Source organism: Sciurus vulgaris (assembly GCF_902686455.1).
Source record: "Sciurus vulgaris genome assembly, chromosome: 2".
Taxonomy (NCBI): domain Eukaryota; kingdom Metazoa; phylum Chordata; class Mammalia; order Rodentia; family Sciuridae; genus Sciurus; species Sciurus vulgaris.
The window spans coordinates 121,327,122-121,353,165 of record NC_136462.1 but is presented as its reverse complement, the minus strand read 5'-3'; the positions used below and the strand labels follow the sequence as shown (position 1 = coordinate 121,353,165).

At 42.0% G+C, this 26,044-nt stretch overlaps 1 protein-coding gene across 1 annotated transcript in view; it reads right to left on the bottom strand.

Annotated features, from left to right (window-relative positions):
- Positions 1 to 26,044, bottom strand: part of LOC306654886 (uncharacterized protein C15orf39) — a 381,506-nt gene that overhangs the window by 323,486 nt on the left and 31,976 nt on the right. The window lies entirely within an intron of this gene.

The following is a 26,044-nucleotide window of genomic DNA, read 5'->3' as shown; positions in this document are numbered from 1 at the left end:
TCTTCAATTTCTTTATTTAGTGTTCTGTAGTTTTCATTGTAGAGGTCTTTCACCTCTTTTGTTAGATTGATTTCCAAGTATTTTATTTTTGTTGAGGCTATTGTGAATGGGATAGTTTTCCTAATTTCTCTTGCAGTGGATTCATTGCTTATGTATAGAAATGCATTTGATTTATGGGTATTGGTTTTATATCCTGCTACTTTGCTGAATTCACTTATGAGTTCTAGAAGTTTTCTGGTGGAATTTTTTGGATCTTCTAAATATAGAATCATGTTGTTGGCAAATAGTAATAGTTTGAGTTCTTCTTTTCCTATTCATATCCCTTTAATTTCTTTCATCTGTCTGATGGCTCTGGCTAGAGTTTCAAGGATGATGTTGAATAGGAGTGGTGAAAGAGGGCATCCCTGTCTTGTTCCAGTTCTTAGAGGGAATTCTTTCAATTTTTCTCCATTTAGAATGATGTTGGCCACGGGTTTAGCATAGATAGCTTTTACAATGTTGAGGTATGTTCCTACTATCCCTAGTTTTTCTAGTGTTTTGAACATGAAGAGGTGCTGTATTTTGTCAAATGCTTTCTCTGCATCTATTGAGATAATCATATGATTCTTGTCTTTAAGTCTATTGATGTGATGCATTATGTTTATTGATTTCCATATGTTGAACCAAACTTGCATTCTAGAACCCCACTTGATTGTGGTGCACTATCTTTTTAATGTTTTTGTATGTGATTTGCCAGAATTATATTGAAATAGTTTGCATCTATGTTCATGAGGTATATTGTCTGAAGTTTTCTTTCCTTGATGTATCTTTTTCTGGTTTTGATATATAAGGGTGATACTAGTCTCAGAATGAGTTTGGAAAGGTTCTCTCCTCCTCTATTTCAAGGAATACTTTGAGGAGTATTGGAATGAGCTCTTCTTTGAAGGTCTTGTAGGAATTCGGCTGAGAATCCATCTAGTCCTGGGCTTTTCTTGGTTGGTAAGCTTTTGATGGTCTTCTATTTCTTTGCTTAAAATTGGTCTGTTTAAATTGTGTATGTCCTCCTGTATCAGTAGTTCATATGTGTCTAGAAATTTGTTGATGTCTTCAAGTTTTTCTATTATATGTGAGTATAACTTTTCAAAATAGTTTCTAATTATCTTCTGTATTTCAGTAGTGTCCATCATATTTCCTTTTTCATCATGAATTTTAGTAATTTGAGTTTTCTCTCTCTTTCTCTTTGTTAGTGTGGCTAAGGGTTTGTCAATTTTATTTATTTTTTCAACGAACCAACTTTTTGTTTTGTCAATTTTTTGAATTGTTTCTTTTGTCTCAATTTCATTGATTTCAGTTCTGATTTTAATTATTCACTGTCTTCTGCTTTTGGTGTTGATTTGTTCTTCTTTTTCTAGGGTTTTGAGATGTAATGTTAGTTCATTTATTTGTTGACTTTTTATTCTTTTAATGTATGAGCTCATGCAATGAACTTTCCTCTTAGGACTGCCTTCGTAGCATCCCAGAGATTTTTATATGTTGTATTGGTGTTCTCAGTTACCTCGAAGTATTTTTTTTTTTATTTCCACCTTGATTTCTTCTTTTATCCATTCATCATTCAATAGCATGCTATTCAGTCTCCAGGCATTGGAGTAGCTTTTATTTTTTATTTTATCATTGATTTTAGTTTCATTCTGTTATGATCTGATAGAATGCAGGGTAGTATTTCTATTTTTTTTATTTGCTGAGAGTTGCTTTGTGGCATAACTTACGGTCTATTTCAGAGAAGGATCCATGTGCTGCTCAGGAGAAAGTGTATTTGCTCAATGATGAATAAAATATTCTATCTGTGTCCATTAAGTCTAAATCATTGATAATATTATTTAATTCTATAGTTTCTGTGTTTAGTTTTTGTTTGGAAGATCTATCCAGTGATGAGGGAGGTGTGTTAAAGTTACCCAGTATTATTGTGCTATTGTCTGTTTGATTCTTGAAATTGAGAAGGGTTTGTTTTATGTATGTAGATACTCCATTGTTTTGGGGTATATCTATTTATGATTATTATGTCTTGTTGGTGTATGATTCCCTTAAGCAGTAAGAAATGTCCTTCTTTCACCCTTCTGACTAACTTTGTCTAATATATGGATGGAAACCCCTGTTTACGCAGTCCATGTGAGTGATATATTTTTTCTCAACTTTCATCTTCAGTCTGTGGATGTCTTTTCCTAGGAGGTGAGTCTTTTGAACACGCAAATTGTTGGGTTTTTTTAAATACAATCTTCCAGTCCATGTCTTTTGATTGATGAGTTTAAGCCGTTAACATTCAGGGTTATTATTGAGATATGATTTGTATTCCCAGTCATTTGGGTTTATTTTTGAAATTTAACTTGACTTAGTTTCTCCTTTGATTGACCTTTCCTTTAGTGTATTTCCTCCCTTTGCTGGTTTTCTTTTCTTTTTTTTCCCATTTCCTTCTCATGGAATATTTCACTGAGAAAGTTCTGTAGTGCAGACTTTCTAGTTGTGAATTCTTTTAACTTTTGTTTATCATGGAAGGTTTTTATTTCATCTTCAAATCTGAAGCTTAATTTTTCTGGATATAAAATTCTTGGTTGGCATTCATTTTCTTTCAGAGCTCGATATATGTTATTCCTGGACCTCCTAGCGTTGAGGGTCTGGGTTGAGAAATCAGCTGAGATCCTAATTGGTTTCCCCTATATGTAATTTGATTTTTTTCTCTCAGTCTTTAAAATTCTATCCTTATTCTGTATTTTAGTCATTCTCATTATAATGTGCCTTAGTGTGAGTCTGTTGTAACTCTGTACATTTGGGATCCTGTAAGCCTCTTGTAGTTGATTTTCCGTTTCATTCTTTAGATTTGGGAAGTTTTCTGATATTATGTCGTTGAAAAGACTGTGCATTCCTTTGGTTTGTATCTCCATGCCTTCATCTATTCTGATAAATCGTAAGTTTGGTCTTTTCATGTCGTCCCATATTTCTTGGAAGTTCTATTCATGGATTCTTATCATCTTCTCTGTGCAGTCAGCTTCATTTTCTTTTTTCTTTTTTTTTTTATTTCATTTTCAAGAGTATATAATTTTATCTTCATTGTCTGAGGTTCTGTCTTCCAAGTGGTCTAGTCTGTTGGTTTATTGTTTCCTTCATTTCAAGAATTTCTACTTGATTCCTTTTTATAATCTCTGCCTCTTTATTGAAGTGATTTTTCATTTCCTGTATTTTCTCTTCAATACCATCCTTTATTTTGAAGATCAATCTAACTATGTGTGTGAAGATCAATCTAAACTCCATCTCTGACATTTCTCCTACTGTGTTGTCTATGGATTCTATTGTTGGAACATCTTGGTTTTTTTGAAGCACTTTGTTCCCTTGTTTTTTCATCTTGTTTTTGTCTTCTCATCTAATGGTATGGAGCTAAGGAAGTACAGATTCTACCCTGTAGTCTTACAGTGTCCCTGAAGACTTCCAGGGGGAGACCAATATGAATAGCACCCAATGCAAACGATATACCACCTTAAACCAAATGGCTCCTATTAAGGCATTCACAGTTTTGTCACAATATACAGAAATGAAGTGTTCAATTATTGTCTACAATATAAACAGTAAGTTTGCTAAAAGGTTTTACTGTGTCAAATGATGGACAGTGAGGGAACAGAAGTAGTGTAGATGCGATGTTTATGAGAGTGAAGGAGAGAAGATAGAGGTAAAAATTTATAGTAAGAGTGAGGGAGGAATTATAGAGGTGGGCTGTTAATATGAGAGAAGTGAGAAAGAGAATCCAGGGAGACAGATAGGTAAGAGAAAAAAAATTCGTACAGATTAAAAAAAAAAAAAGTAAATATATAAGAATATATAACCAAACTGTCATATACTATTCAGACATTCCATTCCTCAACAAAAAATATTTGGATTCAAAGATGGCAGAGGTGAGATGGTGAAAAAAGGGAAGTCTCAATGGAAAATTGAATTATTTCTTTGGTTTGCTTTCCAAAATTTCCTCAGCTTCCCTTCTCTGCCAATAGGTGGGGTTTTCTGGAGTTTGGTGTTAGCTCCAGTCCAGTGGGTACCAGACGGGTTGGGTGGGTGAGCCAATAGCAAGATACCCTCATACCCTCTTCCAGTCTTCCCACCTGTTGTAGCTGGCCCCTTCCATACCTGCATACTTCAGGACTCACTGAGCTGTAGAGAGCCTGGTTTTCTTCAGTATCTTCAACCCATGATCTCCCTGGGGCACTGCCCCTAGTCTCTGACTTTCCACAGGCTTGTCAGACCCAGCCCATGCAGACCCAGCTGCAATCTGATGGACCTGGGCTTCAGCTTTCCCAGGCCCTGTCTTGCTGCAGTCCCAGGATCTCAATGCCCTTTGAAGAGAGACCACCAGGGATGCGCTCACACATAGGAGCAACCCTGCAAAAAGGCAGCCAGATACCACACTGAGCAGAAAGACCTCAGGTGTGACCAGACTTGCAGGTACCCCAATATATCTCCAGGCCCCAGCCTGAGTCCCCAGACCAAGGTGGCCATGCCCTGAAATGGTGGCAGCTGCAGTGGCAAACCTGCAGGCCCTGGCTGTTGCCCCAAAATGGTGGCAGCCACGTGTAACGAAACCTTTGGGAACTGTAATGATGGACTTCCAGACAACAGCATGTAGCATGTGTTCTGCTGGTGGACTGTGGGTAGTCTTCAGGCTAAAGGTGGGAGATTGGTGGGTGGACATTGGATGGTGGGCAATGGGCAGGCAAGAGGTGGGCAAACTGGCAAATGGTGGATGATAGGTGGCAGTCAGTGAGTGATCTGACCTTCAAAGGTGGGTGATATGCTGGCAGATGGCTGGTGATCTCAGTGGACAAATGGGGTAAACATCAGGAGATTGGTGGGCAGTGACAACTGCCTCACAGAGAAATAGTATTTCCTCTGTTTGAATCCTGAGTTATGGAGCGACAAGGAATGCAGCTCTAGTCCACCATCTTGGATCTTCCTTTTCAAATATTTTGATCAATGGTTGGCTGAATTCAAGAAAGTAGAAACCACAGATACGCAGGACTGACTATAAAGCTCAATTTCTTCTTACTGTTTTTATCTGAAAGTCTATTTTGTCTGAGATAAGTATTGCTACTCCTGATTGCTTTAAGATTCCATTTGCTTGGAATATCATGTTCCATCCTTTCCCTTTCAGTCTATATGTGCCTTTATAGCATATTGTTGGGTCTTGCTTCTTAATCCATTCAGAGACTAGTCTCTGTCTTTTAATTGAAAAATTAAGACCATTTATATTCAGAGATATTATTGAAAAGAATGGACTTGTTCCTGTCTTTTAAAAGTTTTTTCTTCTAGCTTTGATTATTCATTGTTTATTGCTTCTGCTTTTATTCATCTTTGTGTTTTGGTGGTTTATTGTATTGATACTGTTTGATTGTTTTCTATTTCTCATTTGTATATCTATCTTCTAGTGGGATTTATTCTTTCATGTGCTGTCATGACAGTAAATATCTTTCTTCTGCTTCTGGGTGTAGGATTTCCTTAAGCAATGATTCCCTTAAGCCTCTTTTACAAGGTCAGTGTATTGAACATGAATTCCCTTAGTTTATGTTCATCTCAAAAGGTTTTTAAGTGAATTCTGAAAGACAGCCTGCCCTGTATAGTAAACTTGGTTGACAGTTATTTTCTCTCAGGACTTGAAATGCATCATTCCATGCTCTCCTGGCCTTTAAGCTTTCTTTTAAGAAATCTTCTATTAGTCTAATGGATTTGTCTGTCAGGGCTGTCTGTCTGGCTGTCTGGCTTTCATATTAGGGATTGAACCTAGGGGTACTTTACCTCTGAGTCATATCCCCAGTTCTTTTTTTTTTTTTTTTTTTTTTTTTTAATCTCTAAGTTGCTTACAGCCTCATTAAACTGCTGAGGCTGGCCTCAAACTTGTTATCCTCCTGCCTCAGCCTTCTGAGCCACTGGGATTATAGGTGCGCACAACTGCACTCAGCTGAGTTTGCTTTTAAATGTGACTTAGTGACTTCATGCTCCTCTCTTGTATATTTTAATATTCTCTCTTTGTCCTGTAAATATGACAGTTTATCCTATGTTACGAAGCAGCTTTTTTTCTGGTCATGTCCATTTGTGGTTCTAAAGGCCTCCTATACCTAGATGTCCACATCTTTCAAAGATTTAAAAATTTTTCTATTTCATCAAATAGGTTTTCTATGCCTTCAACTTTATTTCATATTCTTCAGGTATGCCAATTATGCAGACATTTAATTTTTTAATGGTGTCCCAGAGATATTGAATGACTTTTCTTTCTTTTTTGTTTCTGTATATCTGTCTGAATGTAATGTTTTGAAAGACCTGTCTTCAAGCTCCAATATTCTTTCGACTCCTAGAAAGCTAAAATATTCCAATATTCAAGTCTCTTGCTGAGACTTTCCACTGATTTTGTATCTGACTTACTGAGATTTTAATTTCTGAGATTTATGTTTGTTTGTTTTTCAATATCTCCCCCTTTTCCAGGCATGGTGGTGCATGCCTGTAATTCCAGTAACTTTGCAGTCTGAAGCAGGAGGATTGCAAGTTTGAGGACAGCCTCAGCACTTTATTGAGACCCTAGGTAAATTAGCGAGACCCGTCTCAAAATAAAGAATTAAAAAGGAACCAGGCATGGTGGCCCACACCTGTAATCCCAGAAATTAGGAAGACTGAGGCAGGAGGATCCCAAGTTCAAATCCAGCCTCAGCAACTTAGCAAACCCTGTCTCAAAAAATAAAAAGGGCTGGGGATATAGCTCAGTGGTTAAGAGCCCCTAGGTTCAATCCCCAATACCAATGATTCTGTTTTAGTCAGCTTTTTTGCTGTTGTAACTAAAAGGACCCAAACAGAACAACTGCAGGGGAGCAAAAGTTTATTTGAGGGCTTACGGTTTCAGAGGTCTTAGACCATAGAAGGCCAGCTCCATTCTTCGGAGCTCAAGGTGAGCCTGGACATCATGGTGGAAAAGTGTGGCAGAGGAAGGCAGTTCACAAGCTGATGAGAAAGCAGAGAGAGACAGAGCGCCACTCTTGAGATACAAAATATATACCCCCATAGCCGTGCCCCCAATAAACACTTCCTTCAGCCACACCCCACCTGCCTCCAGTTACCACTCAGTTAATCCCACTGGGGATTAATTCACTGATTAGGTTAAGGCTATGGCCCAATCATCTCTCCTCCAAACCTTCTTGTATTGTCTCACACGTGAGCTTTTGGGGGTCACCTCACATCCAAATCATAACATGAGCAATCAAACAAATAAATAAGGACTAGAGATGTAGCTCAGTGGTCACCCCTGGGTTAAATCTCCAGTATCCCCCCAGCAAAAAAAAAAAAAAAAAAAAAAATCTACCCTTGCAAAAGTTCTCATTTACATTCCATTTAACTATTTATCTGTGTTCTCTTGGATTTCATTGAGTTTGTTTTTTTTTTTTAAATCATTCTTTTGACTTCTTCCTCAGGCATTTCATCCATTTGGATGTCTTTGGAGTCTGTTACCTGAGTGTTATGAACCTTGGGAGATGTCATAGTACCTTCTTTTTTCATATCTCTCATGTTTTTATGTTGAAATTTTTGCATCTTTTGGGATAGACTGCTTTTATGTGAGGGCCAACTTAGTAAGCACTTTTCTCCTAATGATGCCTCTTGGGTATTGGTTTACTTTGTAATGTTGAGTTTATTTCCAGCTGGACACCGTCGTGTAATATCCCTATATCTTTGAACACGGTTAGTGGATTTGGGCACAGTGTGCCCCATATCAGGGTCATACAGACACACTTTGGAGGTCTTATGTTCAGGCAGGTGTGGGGTGCACCCTCTGTGGTTACTTCCACCATGGGAATCGCATTCCCATTAGGTGATGGGGGTTTCCACAGGCTCCGTTGAAATTGGCACCAGATTGCCAGGGAGTTCACTGGGCAGAAGCTCTTTGAGATTCCTCTCGCTAAGGGGCTCTCTGAACAGCCTAGTGCAGAATGAGGTGGCACCAGGCAGAGATTCTCACCAAGCTTCTTGGGATGCAGCCAGGGCAAACGTCAGAGCTTGGACAGTTTGTTAGAGACCGTCCCCAGATGTCTCTCAGGGTGGAGGGGTATAGAGGAACCACAAAGATCTGTGCAAGAAGCTTGTGGGCCATCATCCTTGATCCTGGTGCCTTCAGGCCTAGTAGCCACGTGAAGCCACTAAGATTGGCTAAACCCCTGTTTCAGAGGCCGCTTCCTCCCTCCTCGATTCTGGAGGACTGTACCTTCTCCCCTCTGCCTTGTAACCCATAGTCCCCACAGCATGGAACTCTCTGGGGGTTCACTTCAGAATCACTCCCCTGAACCAAGACTGTCTTGTGAGGCAGTACATGGTTAGTGGATTTGGGCACAGCGTGCTCCATATCAGGGTCATACAGACACACTTTGGAGGTCTTATGTTCAGGCAGGTGTGGGGTGCACTTGTCTGTGCTGAGGCAGTACAGTGGAATGAATGTGGGGTCCCAGAGATGGGACTATGTAAGAGTTTCCAAAGCTGTCTCAGCTTAGACATTAGGACCTCTCTCAAGATGGCTCCCAGCTCCAGCACCCTGGAGCTCACTAGGGTTGTAGTGGGTTCCTTCTCTCAAGCCAGGCCCCATGCAGACCCAAGGTCTCGAGGTCTCCTATCTATTTAGGCTGTATGTCCTAGAGGTGCTGCTCCCTTGCTGACAGTGCCTGTGGTACTCTCTCTCTCAGCTTCACCCCTGCGGAGGGGAGACTCCCTCTCCTTTGGGCATGGAGCCAGGCCACAGGTGCTGGGTGTTCTTGTCCCAGCTCTCTGGGCTTCCCTAGGTTTCTGCCTTTTTGCTGACTTCCAGTGTTCTCCCACCATCACCCACCCAACCTGCAGCTACACTTCTGTTGCTTAGGCTCCATCTCATGGAGGGGCAGGTGAGCACTAGGGGGTCTTTGTTCTGCCATCTTGCCTCCACCTCCTGAAAACGCTTTTCTTTCTATTTTTTTGTTTTGTTCTGTTTTAGTACTGGTGATTGAACCCAGGAGCACTTAACCACTGGGCCTCAACCCCAGCCCTTTTTATTCTTTATTTTGAGACAGGGTCTTGCTAAATTGCTTAGGGCCTCATGAAGTTGCTAAAATTTGCTCGAACTTAAGATCCTCCTGCCTCAGTCTCCCAAGTCACTGGGATTACAGGCATGTGCCACCATGCCCAGTTTGAAAACTTCTTGTAAAAAATTCCAGCCAGTAAACTTGAGGATGGATAGAAGAAATAAAGATAGGTAGAAAGGAGACAAACAGGGAAGGAAGGAAGGGGTAACTGTAAATTAGCTAAAAACTCCATGGTCACCTTTACCCTAACGCCCCAGCTGTTTTCCCTCAGGCCTGAAATTCTTATAAGGTCCAATAAATCTTAGAGAATTGTAAGTTCAGTTAATTAGTGCCTATGTACCTCATTAGCTTACAGAATTTATTTTTAGACTCATTAAAAGAAGCCTAGAGAGAGAGACTGTTAGAGACCTAGGATATGGGTATGGTCCAAGCTCTATTAACTAGATAACGTCAACCTAAGATTCCAAGAACCAGATGACTATGACCACTCGGTGCTCCATAATCCAAAAGAATATAGCCTATTAAGCTGACACCACCCCACACATCTCACACTCACCATTTACAGAGTTTCCTTTTAAATAAGTCTGAGATCCACAAAGCAAAGCTCACTCCGGAGTACTCGCATGCACCCCTCTCCCTCTGAGCGGGTGTCTGCCTCTACTGGTTGCTTACCTGAATAAATTTCTGTTTGTGCCTCTTTTGGCCTGTCCAGAAATTCCTTTTTGTGGTATAAGTTGAGAACCTACCAGGGCTGACTTGAGGTCCTCTTTTCCCTTCTGGGGGACCTCCTTGGACCCCCATCAGGTGATAAGTTTAGAGAAACAAGAAAATTAGAATATTGCCATTTGTTCGTAACCTAATGAAACACAATTGGCCCTACATATCCTGGGGTTCCACGTCCATAGATTCAACTAACTATGAATTGAAAGTGTAGTTAGGCTGATGATAGCTGCATCTGTACTGAACATGTACAGACTTTCTTTTTAAATGTTTTTTAAGTTGGCAATGGACCCTTATTTTATTTATTTATATGAGATGCTGAGAATTGAACCTAGTACCTCACATATGCTAGGCAAGCACTCTGCCACTGAGCCATGACCCCAGCCCCACACGTACAGACTTTTTACTTGCTATTCCCTAAACAAAGCAACATAACCATTTACATAGAATTTGCATTGCATTAGGTATTATAAGTCATCTGGAGATGATTCAAGGTATATGGAAGAATATGCATAGGTTATTTGCAAATATTATATACCATTTTATATAAGGAAATTGAGCATCTAAGGATTTTGGTATCTGCAGGGGTCCTAGAACCAATCCCTGGAGGTACTAAAGAATGACTTGTAATGGATAAAGGCAAAAGACATCAATGACTAATAAAACACAAAAATCATCTGGGTGTGGTGGTGCCTGCCTGTAGTTCCAGCTACTGGGGAGGCTGAGGTGGGAGGATCATTTGAGCCCAGGAGTTCGAAACCAGCTTAGGCAACATAGCAAGAACCTGTTTGAAAAAACCAACCCATAAAAATCTGGTAAGAACTTTTATAAGGAGTGAATTAGAGACCCCTTCCATCCTTAAAGGACACAGAGAGAAGGTGCCATCTATGAAGGAAAGAGTAAGCTCTCACCAGACACCAAATCTGCTGAGGTGCCTTGACTTTGGGCTTCCTGGCCTCCAGAACTCTCTGATTGCCCTGCGTGTGAATTCTCTGCAGGGTCAGAAGATGGAGTTGCAGGGGCTCAGAGGGGGGAATCAGGCCCAATAGTGGAAGGTGCAAAGAGAGGCATCTGAGCCCCACACAAGGGGAAGTGTCCTGAAAGTCACAGGAATGTGTTACTTCTTGAGATAGTGGGCACCTTGTCACTACTGGAATCCAGGAGAAGCCTGGAAGACCACTGCACACTAGCAGCAGATGGGCCCCACCCTGGTTGGCAGGTATGGAAGCAGTGGCGGGGAGAGCAGCGTGGAGGAGGGAGCTGGGATCCTTGCTGGTGCTGAGCTACTCATGCCTGTTGCAGGAGTCTAGCCTCCCGGCTGGACTTCAGTGAAAGGAAGTCCTACTGAGCCAGTTTCCTGTGACTAGCCCTGGAATGCGCCTGCCAGAGCCACAGCCTGAGGGGAATGCCCTGCTGGGATAACCCATGAGTCCCTGAGGCCAGTCCTACCACTCTTCTGTTGTCCGCACAGATTCTGCATCCAGGGCTCTCCACCACCGCGGCCAAGATCCAGACTCTAGAACTTCACTCCCAGCTCCACCACTTCCTATTAATATTTCAGAGCTCCTTTTCCCACCTTGAAGATAAAGATGATTATAACAGTACCTATTACTACCTTTTTCTTTTCTTCTTCTTTTTTTTTTTTTTTTTCGTACCAGGTATTGAACCCAGGAGCACTTAACCACTGAGCCACATCCCCAGGTTTTTTTGTTTTATTTTGAGACAGGGTCTCAGCAAGTTGCTGAGTTTGTCTTTGAACTTTGGATCCTCCTGCCTCAACCTCTGGAGCCACTGGGATTTTGGGCGTGCGCCATGTCAGCTAGCAATGCCTACTTCTTAGCATTACCGTGAGAAGTAAATGAGCTGTGTGTGGAGCCATGAGAATGGTGAGTGGCATGTTACAAACTTTCCATAAATCTAAGCTGCAAACATGAAGAAAATGGTTGAGAACTGACAATGCCTGAATCAACTGGTCAATCCTAACATGCCAAAGGTGGGGGTGGGGGCCACAGATCACTTCTCTTCTGACTTGAGGCAATAGGAGAGGTACCATATCACCTATGAAGTGTTTTGCATAAATAAGAATAATTAAAACCTGAAGGATATGATCAAGCTTCTAGATCTAGTTTTCAGCTTATAGGTACCATAGGGGACACTCATAACCATAGATATTCTGGGGATATAACCAGCCAAAATAAAAAAATTGGAAACTAAGCCAGGTGTGGTGATGCACATCCAGCAACTGGGGAGGCTGAAGTCGGAGGATTATAAATTCAAGGCCAGCCTCAGCAATTTAGCAAGACCCTGCCTCAAAATGAAAAATAATAAAGGACTGGGAATAGAGCTCAGTGGTAAAGTACCTCTGAGTTCAATCCCCAGTCCAAAAAAAAAATTATTGGAAAAATAATTGGAATCTATAGGACAAATTATCTAGTTTCAGCACTAGGATTGCATTCATGAGACCCTGGGTTTTATTCCTAGCGCTGTCCCCCAGCCAAAGGAAAAAAAAATCAAGAGAGAGTTAAGATAAGTTAACATCAGTTAAATATGATGCACAAACCATATCTTGATGCTGATTCAAACAATAAAATCTAAAAATAACATTGGCAAAACAATTGAGGAAATTTGAATGCTGACTACATATATGAGGCTGGCCAGGAATTATTTACTTTTAGGAAGGAAAATGGAATTGATTATACTTAAAAGAAGAGACCTTATCTTTTAGAGGCACATATGTAAAACTGCTAGGTACTAAGTCTATTACACTGTTTTATTTACAATTGGAATATAAAAAGAGATTTCTTTTTTCTCTTCTTTTTTCTTTTTGGTACTGGGGATTGAACCCCTTAGGAGCACTTTACCACTGAGCTACATCTCCAGACCTTTTTATTTTTTTATATTGAGACAGGGTCTGGCTAAATTGCCAAGGCTGACCTTGAACTTTGATCCTCCTGCCTCAGCCTCATGAGTCACTGGAATTATAGGTATGTGCCACTATGCCTAGCAAGATTTTTACTTTTTAAATAACCTTTTTAAAAAGACACAAACACTTAAGCAAATACAATAAGAAAATATTTTAAGAATCTTGCTGCTCATGACACTGAGGCAGGAGGATCACAAGATTAAATCCAGCCTGGGCAACTTAGCTAAAACCTGTCTCAAAAAAAGAAAAGGTCTGGGAAGTAGCGGAGTGGTAGGTTGATTGCCTGACATGCTTGAGTTTCTGGGTTCAATTCAGAATTGCATACACACACACACATATACACACACACATCCTGGTTTGAATATTCATCTGAAAAAATGAGAAAAAAATTGGGCTTACTGGACATTTGTTAATTTTAAAAGGTAATAATTTTACTTTTTAGGAATGATAATAGTATTGCACTTTTGTTTAAAAGATCTTTATTGGGGCTGTAATAGAGTGCTTGCCTAGCATATTCAAGGCCCTGGGTTTGATCTCCAACACTGAAAAAACAACTTTATCTTTTTAAAAAAAATTTTTTTAGTTGTTGTTGGACCTTTATTTTAGTGTTTATATGTGGTGCTGAGAATCCAACCTAGTGCCTCACACATGATAGGCGAGTGCTATAGGCAAATACTCTACCACTGAGTCACAACTCCAGCCCACAACTTTATCTTTTAGAGATACATTCTACAGTATTTATAGATGACTTGATATTATGCTTGGGATTTGCTTCAAAATAATCTAGTATCAGCAGGAAGTGGAAAAAACAGGAGGAAATAAGATTTTCCATATACTGATAATTATTACTGATAAATGATAGGATTGTTATTATTTTTCTTACGTGTATAGGTAGAGAATTTCCAGTAACAGAAGGGAAAATATCATTTCGATGTACATGTGACTTTATCAGTCTTCCCTATTGCATATCTGAGCTTTCATCTTGGAATATTGACTAGGTTTCCTTCTGCCTAAAAAATACCTCTTAGGCTGTCACTATTTGCTGATGACATGATTCTATATTTAGAGGATCCAAAAAACTCCTCCAGAAAACTTCTAGACCTCATCAATGAATTCAGCAAAATAGCAGGCTATAAAATCAACACGCATAAATCTAAAGCATTTTTATACACAAGCGACAAAACAGCTGAAAGGGAAATGAGGAAACCAACTCCATTTGCAATAGCCTCAAAAAAAAAAATAAATACTTGGGCATCAATCTAACCAAAGAGGTAAAAGATCTCTACAATTAAAACTACAAAACATTGAAGAAAGAAATTGAGGAAGAACTTAGAAGATGGAAAGATCTCCCATGTTCTTGGATAGGCAGAATTAATATTGTCAAAATGGCCATACTACCAAAAGTGCTATACAGATTCAATGCAATTCCAATTAAAATCCCAATGATGTACCTTACAGAAATAGAGCAAACAATCATGAAATTCATCCAGAAGAATAAGAAACCCAGAATAGTTAAAGCAATCCTTAGCAGGAAGAGTGAAACAGGGGATATCGCGATACAAGAACTTCAACTATACTACAAAGCATACAAAGCAATAGTAACAAAACGGCATGGTATTGGCACCAAAACAGACAGGTAGATCAATGGTACAGAATAGAGGACATGGACACAAACCCAAATAAACACAATTTTCTCATACTAGACAAAGGTGCCAAAAATATGCAATGGAGAAAAGATAGCCTCTTCAACAAATGGTGCTGGGAAAACTGGAAATCCATATGCAACAGAATGAAACTAAACCCCTGTCTCTCACCCTGCACAAAAATCAACTCACAATGGATAAAGGACCTCGAAATCAGACCAGAGAGCTTGCATCTTATAGAAGAAAAAGTAGGTCCAAATCTTCACCTTGTTGGCTTAGGATCAGACTTCCTTAACAGGACTCCCATAGCACAAGAAATAAAAGCAAGAATCAATAACTGGGATAGATTCAAACTAAATAGCTTTCTCTCAGCAAAGGAAACTATCAGCAATGCGAAGAGAGAGTCTACAGAATGGAAGAATGTCTTTGCCACTCATACTTCAGATAGAGCACTAAGTTCCAGAACCTATAAAGAACTCAAAAAACTCTACACCAAGAATACAAATAACCCAGTCAACAAATGGGCTAAGGATATGAACAGACGCTTCACAGAAGATCTACAAGCAATCAACAAACATATGAAAAAATGTTCACCATCTTTAGTAATAAGAAAAATGCAAATCAAAACTACACTAAGATGCCATCTCACCCCAATTAGAATGGCGATTATCAAGAACACAAGCAACAATAGGTGCTGGAGAAGATGTGGGGAAAAAGGTACACTCATACATTGTTGGTGGGACTGCAAATTAGTGCAGCCACTCTGGAAAGCAGTGTGGAGATTCCTTAGAAAACTTGGAATGGACCGACCATTTGACCCAGCTATCCCACTCCTCGGCCTATACCCAAAGGACTTAAAATCAGCATACTATAGAGATACAGCTACATCAATGTTCATAGCAGCTCAATTCACAATAGCCAGACTGTGGAACCAACCTAGATGCCCTTCAATTGATGAATGGATAAAGAAACTGTGGTATATATATACAATGGAATATTACTCAGCTATAAAGAATAATAAAATTATGTCATTTGCAGGTAAATGGATGAAATTGGAGAATATCATGCTAAGTGAGATAAGCCAATCTCAAAAATCCAAAAGGCGAATGATCTCACTGATAAGCGGATGATGACACATAATGGGGGGGTGGGAGGGGGGCAAGAATGGAGGAAGGAGGGACTGTATAGAGGAAAAAGAGGGGTGGGAGGGATGGGGGGAAGGAAAAAATAACGGAATGAATCAAACATCATTACTCTATGTAAATGTATGATTATGCAAATGGTATGCTGTTACTCCATGTACAATCAGAAACAACATGTATCCCATTCGTTTACAATAAAAATAAACTTAAAAAAATTTTTAAAAATACCTCTTAGATCTGAAAATGACAAATTCACTTTGCAAATATCTTCATTTTGCCTTCTTTTTTAATATGCATTTTTGCTAATTATAGAACTCGAAGCTGGCATTAACTTTCTTGTGGCACTTTGAAGGTATCCTTTCATAATTTTCCAGTTCCTGTTACTTCTGTTGAAAAGTCAACAGAATAATTAGGCTTATTCTCTTTTGAAGGAAACCTGAATGTTTTCTTACTTTCAAGATTTAAAAAATAAATGCCTTTGGTTTTCTGCAGTTTTACAAAAATGTGTTCAGGTATAGAATTATTTTAATTTATCCTGCTTAGGGTTGAGAAGACATCTTGAATCTGTGAACAATTGTCTTTGTTATTAAAAAAAAATTCTCAGTTCCTATTTTTTAAAATATTGCTTCTGCCTCATACCTCTTTTATTCTTTCTGATTTCTAATCTGGAAATCAGATTAAATGTATATTTGAAAGCAGGGTGCAGTGGTACAAGCCTATGATCCCAGCTACTTGGGTGACTAAGACAGGAGGACCACAAGTTCACGTTCAGCTTGGAAAACTTAACATCCTGTCTCAAAATAAAAAAGTGTTGGGGATGTAGAGGTGAGTGTTTGCCTAGCATGCACAAGGCTCAGGGCTCAATCTCCAAGATAAGTACAAGCATGCGCATGCACAAATGTGCGCACGCGCGCACACACACACACAAACACACACACGTGTATTTGACCTACTCATTTTATCCTCTGTAGTATGTGTGGTGTGTGTGTGTGCGTGTGGTGGTTAGGATTGAACCCAGGGTCTCATACATGCTAGGCAAGCATTCTGCCACTGAACTACATCCCCAGTCTATTTTTTATGTCTCTTAATTCTCTTCTATATGTTTCATTCTTTCCTTCCTTCATGTTTTAATCTGAATATTTTCTTCTGGACTGTCTTCCAGTTCACTAGTTCTCTCTTCAGCTGTGTCTAATTGGCTATGAAAACCATTTGTGGAATTATTGATTTTAGTTATTAGCATTTTTTGCTATACTAGGGATTGAACCCAGGAGTACTTTACCACTGAGCTATATTCCCAGTCCTTTTTATTTTATATTTCTGAGACAAGATCTCACTAAGGGGCTCAGACTGCCTGGAAGTTGTGATCCTCCTGACTTAACCTCCCAAGTACCTAGAATTTCAGGTATACATCACTGCACTTGGCCTATACTTTTCAGTTTATAATTTATTTTTTTAAAATATGCTATGCCTTTTTTGTAGTTTTCTAATATTTTAATCTTTTATTTTCATGAACATACTAAGTCTCTATCTGATGATTCCAATATTTGAAATCTCTGAGCATGCATTTTTGTCTATTATTTCTGCTAGTTCTTGGTTCATGTTGTCTTGTTTTCTTCTATGCCTAATTGCCTTAGTTGTATGCAAAACATTTTACCTTTCTTTTTCTTTTTTCCTCCCCTCTGAGTGACAGGGGATTTGAACCCAGGTCCTTGAGCATGCTAGGCAAGCACTCTCCAACACAAGCTATTGCTTCAGCTCTGCAAAACATTTTTAAAAATTGATTTGCAATAATATTTGGAGGCTTAAGATAATGTTTCTTTCAGAGACAATTTTTAAAAATTTTTTGTTTTGTTTGTTTGACAGTAGAATGTATTTTGACAAATCATACATAAATGGAGTAGAGACAATTTTTTTTTCTTTAGATAAAGGAAAAAGAAGTTTTATTGCTTTGCTAGCAAAGGAGAAACACAGGTGACTCCTGTCCCAAAGACTGAGATTCTGTCCATCAGCAGGAACAGGGGCTTGAAGAGATGACTCAAAGGCTACATTCCACATGTTCTCTGGGAGTTGTAATTCACTTATGAATTTGTAAGATAGTCAGTTCTGAGATTTTCTGGTGACAACCCTAAAGTCTGAATTACTTCCTTCCTAAGGTGGGTGTGTTCTTAGGGACAGATGACTCTGCCTAGGATGGGGAAGAAAGGTAATCATGTTTCCCTTGTGATTAGGGAGGGGGAGAGATTAAGGAGGAGCAGGGAGAGATGAAGAGATACATGTCTATTTTAAAAATAAACTCTAGTGGCAGAGCAGCAAGGGCTATATTCAAAGCACAGAGTGGACCACTGTTACATTTCCCCACTGTCAATTTCTACATTCCATTTCTATGGAAAATGGGCAAGGACATCTCCAAGATGCTTCCTGCTGAAAGAGGGTGAAGTTGGGGGAAGTAACCAAAAGTCCTTGTTCTCAAGGTGAGGCATGGACAGTTAAGGGTATTCAGCATCAACGCAGTCCAGAGGTCCACAGTGGCAGATGGCAGGTGACTGGACAAAGTATGCCTAGGGCAGGGGTCATACTAAGACAAAGATAAACAAGAGAGCAAAGCATTACTTTTTTTTTTTTTTTAAACAATTAACACAAAAGCAATTAGTATTTCAGCCAGTCTCTGAAAACCATGAAGACAGTAACTCATAATCATATCAGTGAAAAATGGATCAAATTTATCAATGTAGGAGGTTAGGAAGGTTTGTAGGTCTATGAGATCAGGCTCAAATTAACTCAGGACAAACCTGTGATTCTACAGTCCTTTGTGATCATTATTTTAGGCATTCCCACACAAGAACCCTTCCTTTATAGCCTCCAGCTTTACTTATTTTGGTAGGAATGACACAAGTGTACATCTTAAGTTACATTTAAAAACCATTGCTCTTCCTTTTTGTCCATGTAGGACTCTACTTAGGCTATACTCTCCTGCCAGGTGTTTAAGATCACCAACCTTGGTGATGATCAAGGTCAAAACCAACCTTGTTCCTATCTATTCTTAAGAGTCAGTTGAGATTCCTCAGAGAACACTCTTGGGGATGTATGCAAAGCCTCTTGGGTCCTTTAGCTTTTCTTTACCAGTGGTGCCATCTGCCAGGATGTGTCAAGGTCTGGTTGACTGTGTGACTTTTCTTGGAAGCATCAGGGACATTTTCCTCTCCAATGACCCTCCTCTTTGCAGAATGTGCACTGGTTGGCTTCCTGTTCTCTAGGGTCCTCTTGATCTCTCTTTCAGAGACAATATTGTTTTCCCATTCCAGATACCAGGATGCACTAGTGATCTAAAATCATTTTAATTTTCAGAATTGAGATTCAAAGCTGGGCTGCAGTCAAAATGAGGTCTAGTTTATTTCCAGGTTACCATAACTTCCAAGGTACAGCCTTTTGGTGTACCAATCCAATTATCTGTGGGTATATGAGAGCTATATACCACTCTTGCCCCAAACATCAGCGTGTCCTGGGTTCCAGCTGTTGTCCCCACAGCAGCTAGGGGCTGTTCAAAATACTGCTCAGCTTTTTGGCTTCCTCTCTAGAATTGGCAAACAGCCTCGTGGGAAGTGGCTACAACCACTAAGCTTACTTTCTCTGGATTTCTGTCTTCTCCTGTATCCTGGTCTGGGAATTCTTCACTGTTATGTTATCTCTGTGATGCCTTCCAGCAGGATTTTACTTTTCTGCAACCAGAGTTTTTATTAAAGGTAACAACTGCACAGGTTTTCCAACTCTTCCTTAGTTAATGAGCTATACTTTCCACTTCTGACTCCTTGAGTTGGGATTAAAAGCATGAAGGTGTGAATGAGCCTGGAAAGAACAAGACCTCCAGGATTCCCTTAGCCACAGTGGGGAGATAAGGAGAAAGGTAAAAAGAAGAAAATCATGAAAGACCAAGAGCACCTGCAAGGTGGACTGGCCGGAAGGACAAACCTGCCCACAGGCTGCCTCAGCCCCCCGACCCCCCCACCGCTGGGCACCAGCCAAGTGGGGGCTGTCAAGTTGGAGAAAGAGGTATCTCGCGTAATTTATGGCCAGCATGAGTGTGTAAGACAAGGCCAACCCAGTGAAAAACAGAAAATCCCAAATAGCAGTTTGAATGAGGGAGAAATTTATGTTTCCCTCAGTGCCCAACAACAACAAAAAAAAGCCTAGAGGCGGGCAATCCACAGCCAGTGTTGCTGAAATCTCTGTCCTCATCCCCGATGCCAATCCAATAACAAGGACATGGTTTTGAGAGAAAGGAAAAAAAGTTTTATTGCTTTGCTAGCAAAGGAGAAACGCAGGTGACTCCTGTCCCAAAGACTGAGATTCTGTCCATCAGCAGGAACAGGGGCTTGAAGAGGTGACTCAAAGGCTTCATTCCACGTGTTCTCTGGGAGTTGTAATTCATTTGTTAATTTGGAAGATAGTCAGTTCTGAGATTTTCTGGTGCCAACCCTAAAGTCTGAATTTCTTCCTATGATGGGTGTGTTCTCAGGGACAGATGACTCTGCCTAGGATGGGGAAGAAAGGTAATCCTGTCCCTTGAGATTAGGAGTGGGGAGAGATTAAGAAGGAGCAGGGAGAGAGGAAGAGATACATGTCCATTTTAAAAATAAGTGGCAGGCCGGTGTTGTGTCCCAGTGGCAGAGCACTTGCCTAGCATGTGTGAGGCCCTGGGTTCAATTCTGAGCACTATAAATAAATGAATAAAATAAAATATCTTAAAAATTAAAAAAAAAAAATAAAAATAAGTGGCAGTGGCAGAGCAGCAAGGATTATATTCAAAGCATAAAGTGGACCACTGTTAACAAGAATGTCTTTTCTTAGCTTGGCCTGGTGGTGCACTCCTGTAATCCTAGTAATTTGGGAGGTTGAGGCCGGAGGATCACAAATTGAAGGCCAGCCTCAGCAACTTAACGAGGCCCTCAACCAAAGAGACCCTGTCTCAAAATAATGGCTGGGGATGTGGCTCAGTGGTAAAATACTCCTGGGTTCAGTCCCCAGTACAAAAAAAAAAAAAAAAAAAAAAATGTCTTTTCTATCTCCTTGCTCCACCACCTTTCCCTCTCAGATTCCCCTCCTGATCCAGGAGCTTGTTACTCAAGTCAGCAGAATGGAGAACAGCAAACTGAAAGCAAAACTAAGTGAAATGGGAAAAGACCTCGATGGATCAGCAAGCTTTCTTTATTAAGCAGTGGAATAGCACATTTTCAGAAGAGTAAATGGCAACTGATTACAGGAGGGGTGTGATTTTTAATAGTGTTTGAGTGAGATTTGATTGATAGGTTTGAATGAGATTTGATTCATAACAAGATTTGAATCACTTGTAAAATGCAGTCAGGGGGAGCAGTTGTGCAAGTTCAAAGCCTAAATTGGGAAACAGTTGCAAGAATTCAAAACCCATTGTTGCTGGGAAAGAGTGAATGAACACCCAGAACCCAGGGCTCATTGTTTGCCATCTCCCCTCACCCGGGTCACACTGTCCTCTTTTCTCCCTGGGGGTCGTTATATCCCTTTTTTTTTTTTCCCTTGGGAGTGTTATTTTTCATATCCTTCACAAATGGTATCCCCTTTTCTTCCTTTCAGTGACACTTACCCTTATCCCCTCATCACACATGTGTCCTGTTGGCCAGAACTGAGTTACAAGATCACATCCACCTGTACCTGTAAGGAGGGCTGGGAAATCCGTCCTTTTTTTCCAGAGCACCAAGTGCCTGTTTAAAAATCAGGAATATTAGGCTAGAGATGTGGCTTAATGGGAGGATGCTCACCTAGCATGTTTGAGGCCCTGGGTCCTATCCCTAGTACTGGAAAAAAAAATCAGGAATATAAAGATGAACCTGGTGCATTAGCAGTGCAGAGTCTATTGAGCAGACAGCGATTCATGAATCAGGTGGTGCTGGACTCCAGAAGATGTGGGGCTCCTTCAAAAGGAGAACAGGGGAGACTCAAAAAGTGCTTGCAGAAGCAAGGTAAACAATCAAACAAGGTGTTTGGTTACAGTGGAGAGGTAGGCTTAAAGCCCCAAGTTAGCGGTTGGTTGGTAAATTCATTAGGGGAGGGTGGTATTGGACATCAGATAGTTGATTTTGATGGGTAAAACATACATTTTATTTCCTAGACTATGATCGTTCATGCTGAATTGGGTTTCATTTTGCTTATGTAAGAACTCAGGGCGCTAGAGCTGCTTCAGTCTAGTGTCTTCACAAGTATCTTAAGTGGGGAAAAGATTACTTGAGGGACTCTCAACTTTTTTGTTTGTTTGGCCTGCTGGGGATGGAGCACAGGTTAAGGGCCTTACTTGCTTTACAGGCACTTTGCAGTCAAGCTACACCTCCTGGCCCCATGTTAATTATCTTAAATGGAAGGAGGATTATTTGGGGGACAGCTAGTGGCCTCTACTAGTGTCCTCCCTTCCTACTCTGTCCTCATTTGTCCTCACGAAAGTCTTCTCAGGCATCTTCAATACTCAAGTCCCTCTTCCTTTGCCCCCCACTTATTTGGAGGAGTCTAAGCCCTGTAAGGAATTTGGAATGAGAGGGGAAAAAAGATTATTAGCCATTTCCAGTGGAAAGCTATGCATTGTTTTGATTAGGGCACACCCTTAGCCTTTCATGGCCTTTGGGCTATTTTATGACTGACTGCATCGTAGATGCCAGATAGCGATGCAAAATAACATGGGTCTGTGGTCCTGCAAATAAATTGCCCAGTGGCTGTTGAATTGAAGTAGAAAAAGGCAATTTTTACATTTATATGTAAATTTATTTCAACTTTCCTTTGCTTCTCATAAATGTGTTTGACTCCTTTGAAGTCATAGTAACGTCTGCCAGGTTCCCTCATTAATAATGACTTAAATACAATCTTTTTTTTTTATTGTCTAGTAAATACAATCTTTAACATGTGTTCATTTGTCTATCTATATGAGGGTCTGATCTTCTTTCTTTTTTTGAAATTATCCTTCAACACCACACAGCCGAGCTCAGTAAGGGGAGGATCCAACAGGATAGATGCCTGCCTGGCAGAAAAGCCCAGGAAGAGAAACAGGAAGAGGAAAAGGAAGCGCCTTTGGAGATAAAAGGAAGGTCTTGGGCCTGGGGCCAGGTTCCCAGGGAAGAGGGCCAGGCACTGGTGGGAGTGAGGCTGAGCAATAGGGTTGGGGGCAGGCTGACTGCCTAGTTCCATTGGGCTATCTACTTGACCTTGCTCCTGACAACCTGATTCTGATCCTATCAACCTGCTTAGAAGATGTGGGTAACATCCCAGATGTCTGGATAATGATAAAGTGGTCAGGGCTGTAACCAAAACCCCTTTTAGACCCAGGGGTCAAGGGGCTGGACTGGGCCCTGAGCCTCCCTCTCCAGCCCCCTCACTTCCACCTGCTTTCCTGCATGCCCATCCCCCCATGACCCAAGTCACCTCTTCACCTCTGGGACTTTGCTCAGGCCATTTTCTCTGCTTTGAACACTCTTGCACTGAAACCACAGCAAGTGGGGAAATGTGAGTCCTCTCTTCTGTCCCCCTCCTGAAAGTCAGTGCATGGCCATGGGTAATCATGGCGATGGTGGCAGGCAGGGGAGGGAGCCAGGACTAAAGCCTCAAGTGCCACACGGAGAATTTAGAATCAGGCAGAGGCTGCGCAGGGTCCAAGGCACCCACCCCTTTCCTCCTTGGCATTCCAGTTCCGTCCTGGTCTGGTGGCTTGAGTCCATCACAGAACCCTCTCTAATGGGTGAGATAACAGATGGGAATTAAGGTCTGGTTCTGGCAGGAGCTTGCCCATGGTTGCCTGGGTAGTGGGAGGTACCACGTCACCCCTCCTCCATATGGGCTTGGGCAGGGAGCCAAGAAGAAGGTGGCAGGAAGGAGAAGCTCATCCTGGCACCCCATCCCTGCAGCCTGTGGGACATAGGCAAAGCTGAGCACCCACTGGTTCCACTGCCTGTGTGTCTAGGCAAATGTCTACCCGGCTTGGCTTGAGATGACCTGTCTATCTGCCCCATCCCCCAAGGTCCCACTGTGCTCATTGTCACCCCATTCTTAGGACCCTCTGAGTCTGCACACACACACTGTCTCTGGGCCAGGGATGCAAGATGATCCCAGTACAGCACCTTCCTCTGGCCCCAGGGCATTAAGCCGGATGCAGTGTGGGGGAAGCCATGCTGCAGTTACCAGGGCCAAAGGGCTCCTCGCTCAGCTCTTAGGGAGCTAGATGGTGGCCTGTCAGGACTGTGGAGCACGGAGAAGGAAGGGGACCTGCCACAGCTGGAGGGCCAGGAAGGTTCTAGATGAGGGGCTGAGGCTAGCCCATAACAAGATGAATACCACTGAACCCTCCCTTGGCCTGAACCCCCATCCTGTTCCAGAAGTTGTGCATCTTAAATTTTCTTTGGTGGAAATCCTCCTTGCTCTGATGCCAGAACTCCCATTTAATTGATTTCAGGCATTAGGATGAGAGGCTTCCCAACTTGGGCTGGCCTCTGATGAGAGGCCAGGTTAGGGGAAGAGCAGTGTGAGGGAGCACAGGGCCGCCCAGCTCGAATTTAGATTCTAGACTTTCCAGCTTTGGGTCACAAAGTGAGCCCTGACACTTGTCACATGATCCTGAACCTACCCCGGGTCCTGATCGTAGACAGTGAGTGAACCCTGATCCTGGAGGCAAGCCCTGAGCTCTGCTTTTTTGTTTTTCATGGTACTAGGGATTGAATCTGCTAGGCAAGTGCTCTAGGACTGAGTTATATGTCCAGCCCTTTTAAAATTTTTAACTTGATAGCCAGGTGCAATGGCACACACCTGTCATCCTGGGATCTTGGGAGACTGAAGCAGGATTGCAAATTCAAGGCCAACCTTGGCAATTTAGCAAGACCTTGTCTCAGTGAAAAAATAAGGGGTTGGGGTTGTAGCTCAGTTGTAAAGCTACAATCTCTAATACCATAAATAAATACATCATTTTATTTTGAGGCAGGATCTGGTTAAATTGCTGAGACTGGCCTGGAACTTGCAGTCCTTTGCCCTGAGTAGCTGGAATTACAGGCATGTACCACCATGCCCGACTTCCTCTCTTCTTGATCAAGTTTTCTCTAACTGAATGCAGCTCCCTGTAATGCCTCCTGCTACTGGATCTGGATGACAGTATGGAATGGTCTCCAGGCATGTTTCTGTCCCTTCTCCTGTCTTGGGTTATTTCTGCCTTTACCATCCTGGCTGGCAGACCCCAGCACCAAGTCTACAGCAGAGGCCTGGGTTTACTGATTCCTGCCCCCAATTCTGGCTCCAGCCCAACCTGGAGTGGCCTAGAGGACACTGGTGGCAGGGTGGCAGGAAATAAGGACCTAGTGTTTTAAGGTGTGGGCATTGTGTACTCCTGGACCCAAGCCATTAGTAACCAGATCTTCCTGGGTGTGAGGGTGCCTGGGAAGGGGGTGGCCCCACCAGGCCCAGCAGGGTTGGGTAAAGGGTGCTCATACTCACCTCACGCCTCCTCAGTGAGGCATCATTGCCTGCAGGGACAGAGGCTTCTTGGCAGCACCAGGGCCACCAGGTAAGACCTGGGCATCCTGGGGGCACAGGTGAGGGAGGCAGAATGGGGTGCCAGAGTGAGTTGAATGACCTGGGAGGCAGATCAGAGGCATAGGTGGATGGAGCGGCTCCTGCAGAAATGGAGGCCATGAAACCAGGATTGGAGGTAGGAGGTGCCAAAACCTCTCTCCTTGCTCTTGGAGGGTGTCCCTCCCTACTGTACCTGGCCAGGCCTGGGTCTCACCTCTTACCCAGGAGTGGGAGGGGGCTGGAGGTGGCAGCTGCTGGATGTGGCAGACGGGTTCTGTGGCTAAGCAGTGGAAGGTGTGCTGGTCAGGGGGTCTGTATGACCTGGGATCATTGGGGTCTGTTGGAGAGGAACCATGGTAGGTGTTCCTCCCTCCCTCCCCGCCTTAGAAAATATCCCCAGCTGGGAAGGGGAGCAGTCTGGGGAAGGGGTTTGTCCAAACAGAAGAAACTGGGAAGGGTTCAGGGGGTAGAGAAAGGACAGGAGACCAGCTGGGGTGTCTCTAGGTCTGAATCCTACTGCAGGGTTCCCTACCTCTGAGTTATAGCAATTATCTCCCCAGCAGAGGAGGCTTTGGTACCCTGGAACAAGTAGTGACCCTCTTGGTAGGGTGACACAGAAGCTAGGCACGTTGGTGGGAGAGGCTTTCAAAGCTTCCCGTGGAGCTGGATGTGGTGACTCATGCCTGTAATTCCAGTGATTCAGGAGGTTGAGGCAAGAGGATCACAAGTTCAAGACCAGCCTCAGCCTAGTGAGTCCCTGTCTCAAAATAAAAAGAGCTGGGGATGTAGCTCAGTGGTAGAACACCCACAGATTCAGCCCCTAGTTCAAAAGAGGAGAGAGAGAGTGAGAGGAAGAGAGAGGGGGAGGGAAGGGGAGAAGGAGAGGGAGAAGGAAGAGGAGAGAAGAGGAGAAAGGATGGAAGGAAGGAAAGTTTCTTGTGGCCCCCAGCAAGG